This window comes from Macaca thibetana, chromosome X (genome assembly GCF_024542745.1).
Source record: "Macaca thibetana thibetana isolate TM-01 chromosome X, ASM2454274v1, whole genome shotgun sequence".
NCBI lineage: Eukaryota > Metazoa > Chordata > Mammalia > Primates > Cercopithecidae > Macaca > Macaca thibetana.
In genome coordinates, this window is record NC_065598.1 from 15,793,424 (window position 1) to 15,799,848 (window position 6,425).

Genomic DNA, 6,425 nt, shown 5'->3' on the forward strand with positions numbered 1-6,425 from the left:
GCTTAACAAGAAAACACCATGGTTTAGCTGTAAGTGCCAAGCTAGCTCTTAGCAACACCAAGGATTAGCTAATAGGACCAGGCCAACTCTTGAGTATTAGAGATGCTTTAAATTTGCTGTTTTCTTTAATATTTTCTAGTTATTGTAGTTTTTTTAAAAAAATTGATCCATAATAGATGTACATATTTATGGGGTACATGTGATATTATAATATATGCATGCAATGTGTAATGACCAAATCAGGGTAATTGGGATATCTATCATCTCAAACATTTTTTATTTCTTTGTGTTGGGAACATTTTATATCTTCTCTTCTAATCATTTTCAAATATAAAACAAATTATTAACTATAGTCACCTTACTGTGCTATTGAACTTATTCCTTCTATCTGACTATATTCTTGGACCAGGCACACTGGCTCACTCCTGTAATCCCAGTGCTTTGGGGCTGACACAGGAGGATCACTTGAGGCCAGGAGTTTGAGATCAGTCTGGGCAACATAGCAAGACCCCATCCCTAAAAAAAACTAAACAATTAGCCAGGCGTGATAGTCCTAGCTACACAGGAGGCTGAGGTGGGAGGATCACTTGAGTTCAGGAGTCTGAGGCTGCAGTGAGCTATGATCATGCCACTGCACTCCAGACTGGGCAACAGAGTGATGTCTTTAAAAATAAAATAAAATAAATTTTTAAAAAATAAATTTAAAATAAAATAAAATAATTGAACTGTATTTTTGGACTGATTGACCAACCTTTCTTCATGCTCTCCTTCCCCCACTCTTCTCAGCCTTGTCACCACCATTCTATTCACCAACTCCAATTAATTTTTTAAGTTCCCACATATGAGTGAGACCATGGAATATTTATCTTTCTGTGCCTGGCTTATTTCACTTAACATAATGTTTTCCAGTTCCATCCATGTTGCCGCAAATGACTGGATTTCATTCTTTTTGTGGCTGAATAGTATTCTATTGTGTATGCATACCATATTTTCTTTATCCTTTCATCTGTTGATAGGCACTTACGTTGATTCAATATCTAGACTATTGTGAATAGGACTACAATAAACATGGAAGTGCAGACATTTCTTTAATATGCTGATTTTCTTTCTTTTGGGTATCTACCTAGCAATGGGGTTGCTGGATCATATGGTAGTTCTATCTTTAGTTTTTTGAGGAATCTACATACTGTTTTCCAGAGTGGCTATACTAATTTACATTCCTATCAACAGTGTATGCACTTACTCAGTTTTCTTATCCTTCAGCGGATGTTTCTGAGCCTCACCTCTTGAATGAATAAGTTTCATCATGCCCACCTCTCCTACATGTAGAACTCATAGAAAAAGACAAAGTATCTCAAAGATGCTAACAGTGAACCTTAGGCCTTCTAAAAGATCTCCGCATTGGAGTGGAAAACACAGACACAACTTTTTCTCTGCCTTAGTTTTCATTTCCTCATAACATGGAAATAATTCCATCTGTAGCTGTACCTAGAATAGAAAAAATTACAGTGCCCCGTTGCTTGTGGCCTAATTAAAGTAGACTAAGAAAAGAGAAGTAAGCATCAATGCAAGCTGAAACCTGAAATTCAACAGTCCAAAGGTCACACAATGGCACATACTAACAATAAGCAACCAAGTGCTTGTATAATCTGTGTCACAGTAATGATTGTAACCAAGTGGTGAGAATGAAAAAAATCTGCTTAGGACAAGTCTCAGAATTGGCATTCTGTCTTTGGAAGCTATTTAATAACTGACCTCTCTCTGGGTAGCAGAGGGGACCTTCCTCTTTCCTTTTGTCTTGGGCTCTGCTTCCCCTCCAGTCCTTTCATCCTCTTGACTGTCACCTCCCTAATAGCCACACTGGCTGGTTTCCTATGAACCAAAGCTTCCAAATGTCCTTCAGTGCTGGAGAATAAAGCATTTGACACAGACACACATTGTTTCTGTTTCCCGGGCTGCTAATGATAAAAGTTGCCATCTTGATGTCCTCAAAGAGAAACTGAAACTATCTGCCAGTAGGATTTGTGTTTGTCTTTCAGACAATACAGTTTTTCTCCCTGCATTGTTCATCAACTCTTGAGTGTGTTTTCTCTGCAAGAAAAATATTTTCTAGAACTGAAAGTTGTCAGCTTGTTCTGATTTCTATTACCACATATTAATTTGCAAGTTCTACAACTTCATATAAACGAAATTATGCAAAATGTAGTCTCTGTGTCTGGTATCTTTCCCTGAGCATGTCTGTGAGACTTATTCATATTACTGTTTGTATCAGTAATTCCTTTTTATCACTAAGTATTATTCTATTGTATGAATATACCACAGTTTGCTTATCTGATCTGTAGATAGATATTTCATTTATTTCCAATTTGGGGTTATTAAAGATGAAATTGTTGTAAACATTCTTATACATGGCTTTTTGTGGACATATGTTTTCGTTTATCTTAAGTAAATACGTGGAAGTAGAAATTTTGGGTCACAGAGTGGGTGTACGTTTAACTTTATAGGAAACTGACAAATGGATTTCCAAAGTGAATATATTATTTTACACTCACATCAGCAATGGGACTTCCGGTTGCTCCACATCCTCACCAACTTTTTTTTTCCCGAAAGTCTTTAAAATTCTAGCTATTCCAGTGGCGTTTTATAGCATTTTAAAGTTTTCTGATTGTCCACATCAGTAAGAATGCTAGATTCAATTCTTATATTTTTTTTTTGTTGGCCGGTAAGCAAAACTAGAAAAGGTACAAATTTTTCTTTAAAATTGCACTAAAAACACTAACCATAAAAAAGATTGATAAATTGAACTTAACTAAAATTAAGAACTCCTGTTCATCAAAAGATACTTTTCCGGTAGTAAAAAGGCAAGCCACAAATGGAGAAACATTTTATTATCTACCAAAAAATGGCTCATATCCAGAATATATAAAGAACCCCTACAAACAAATATAAAAAAGACAAATAGCCAAATTTAGAAGCAGGCAATAGATTTGAACAGGCACTTTACAAATAGAATATCCATATGGTCCATTAGTTCATAAAAAGGTGTACAACTTATTTAAATCTCAGGAAAAGTCAAACTTAAATCACAATAAGATATTACTGTACATTGAATAGAAGGTCCAAAATTAATAAGATTGATAATACCAAGTGATGGCAAGGATGTGAAGCAATTGAACCTTTCATATGCATTATTAGTAGGAATGTAAATTGGTAAAGCCACTTTAAAACACTGATGGTAACTACTTAAGCTAAATAAGCATCTACTTAAGATAAACATGACCTAGCTATTAACTCCTAGGAAATAACCAAGAAAAATGAATGCATATGTGTTCCAAAGACATATACGAACTTGCCCATAGTAGCCTTATTCATAATAACTTAAACTGAAAACAACATTAATGCCTGTCGATAGGAGAAAGAGATATCAATTGTCATATATTCATATAATAGAAAAATACACAACAATAAAAGTGAACTACAAAAAACATACAGTGACATGGATAGCTCTCACAGACTTGATGAGTGAAAGAAGCCAGACCCAAAATGACATAGACTATATAATTTCCTTTGTACAAAATTCATGCACAAGCAAAGTTAATTAATATTGCTTAGCTGTCAGAATACTTTTTATCTCTAAAAAGAGGGTATTGGGCCGGGCACGGTGGATCACACCTGTAATTCCAGCACTTTGGGAGGCCAAGGTGGGTGGATCACCTGAGGTCAGGAGTTTGAGACCAGCCTGGCCAACATAGTGAAACCCCACCTCTACTAAAAATACAAAAAGAAAGTAGCCGGGCATGGTGGTGGACACCAGTAATCCCAGCTACTCAGGAGGCTGAGGCAGGAGAATTGCTTGAACCTGGGAGGCGGAGGTTGCAGTGAGCCGAGATCACACCACCATATTCCAACCTGGGCAACAAAGTGAGACTCCATCTCAAATAAATAAATAAATAAATAAATAAAGGGGGTATTGACTGGAAAGGGACATGAAGCAGCCTTCCAGAGTACTGGAAATGTTCTATATTTTGATCTGAGTCATAAAAATTTATCAAGTTATATATGTATAATTAGTGCACTTTATTGAATACTTAAATACTTTTTTAAACTAGCAAAGATTAAAGTAGATATATTGAGAATTTAAAATCAGGCAATAAGGAATTAGTCCCTTAAAATACGTAACCCTCAGAATGCTTAAGTGCTATAATTCTCCCCTCAAAATAGTAATTATTTATTTGCTTTCTAAATTGGGATGGAAAATATTCTGAATGGATGCTGTCTAGTTTGTAAACCATTGCCCAGAGACCTGGTTCTTAGGATCTTTTCAAGATGGCTTATTATCTCTGATATGTCATGACCTCATTTGGAAGGATTAGAAGCTCTTCAATGCCATTAACATTTTAATATTGGATTATAGCCTTCAAATTAACTCATATTTTTTCTGGTCACTTGGTTTCACCAATATAAATTTGGAGAAAATTACATTATAAACCATGCTTATGAGCTATAACCCTAATATTGAGATGCCAAGCCTGCAAGAAAATGGCAACATACTCAAGCATCCTGGACAGAAAATATGGTTTGCAGCACCATGGTATGATGTTCATCCAGGTTTACGTTCGTGTGTGTGTGTGTGTGTGTGTGTGTGTGTGTGTGTGTGTTTCTGTAGTCTGGCTTACTTTCCTTTTATAACCAATGTTTTGCAATTTAAAAAATATTTTTGTTCCTGTTGTCTTAGATCTAAATAGGAGCAAAAACAATATTTAAAACTTTACTCAATTTTTTTAGATATCATTTCCCACACTTTCCCTTATGTTACATTAATGCCAATGCAAAAGAAACACACTGATTGGAGGGTGAAGCAGTAGGGGGAAGAAGCAAGAACGAAAATCTTATTGGAATAGCAAGAAGCCCTTTCGAGGGACTAAAATGACAACAAAGAGATTATGATTTATAAATTATAATAATACTCATATTTAGCAACTCAACCATAGTATCAACACGAAACTGTATAAGTTTCATTTTTCCATAGAGGAAAGACTAAGGGCAAAATAAACTACATGAATAATGAAATTTCAAAATACCTTTATAAGAATGTAAATTTTCCTTTTTTGTCACTATGACGGCCAATTCTGCTCATATTAGAGTGTTCACTCAAGTTTACCATGTAAATCCTTCCTTTGGAGTACATGTGACAGTAAGCAAAGCAGTTTCTGAACATACTTGATAAGTTCTTACTGTATTGGGTAATGTAAGGTCTAGTGATGAAATATTTATTTGGTAGGAACAATTCTTCCTCCATTTGATAAATATGTTCTTCTTTGACTTCTGAGAGTGAACCTATAGCACTTTTTTCCTGGGGATTCCTGACTGAGGAAGACAGTGCTGATATGACTGGCTGGGGTGCAAATTTAAAATGGCAAATTTTATTCCACAGGAATCACATCCATGTCCCAGGCTTTCCAGATGGGCTAGCCAGCCGTGCACAATAGGTCCCAATTTTGGTTACTCTGCTATGGACATGCTGAGTGAACCCTCACATATCTGGTGTAATGCATAAAAGTGAGGCTGCCGCAACTCAGCAGGAGAGAAAAATTGACTTGGTCAATCACTGATTTTAAACAGGTGGGTTAAATATTTATTTGCAAAAATGTCCAAAAGTGGGGTATTTACAGGGAACAAAAAACCTTGTATCACAGTACCTCAAAAGAAAAAAAATCCGGTATCACAGAACATCCCTCAAAGCTACAAAAAGAATGTGACAACTAATCGAGGGAAGGTTCCTCCCTAGGCAGGCCTTCACCATTTATTGTGAAATGATTAAGTTTGATTTTAGAACATGTTTTGCTTTTAGCAAATTTTTAAATTGCTTTAATTCTTTGCCTTGATTGTTTTGGTGACAGATTCTCAAGACATACTTGAAAGAACATTCATTGAGGACATTGTGGGACATTGGAGTATAGTGACATGTTACATATTGTCCAAAACCAAGTGGTTTTTAAAGTTTTTAATAATATTTTTTATACTATACATTGTTCAGCTTACAAATGGAGAAATTTGTATTAATTATCTGAGATGCCCAAAGGGAACATTTTGTTAGATGAAGCTATGATCTGGATATGGTTTGTTTGTCCCCACTAAATCTCATGTTGAAATTTAGCCTCCAGTTTGATGGTATTGGGAGGTAGTGCCTAGTGGGAGGCGTTTGGATCACGAGGGTATTTTCCTCATGCATAGATTAATGCCCTCCCTTGGGACTGAGTGATTTCTCACTCCATCAGCTCCTGAGAGACCTGGTTGTTAAAAGAGCCTGGCACCTTTCCCCTCTCTCTCTCTCTTGCTTCCTCTCTCACCATGTGGTCTCTGCACATGCTGGCTCCTCTTTGCCTTTTGCCATGAAAGGAAGCTCCCTGAAGCCCTCAACAGAT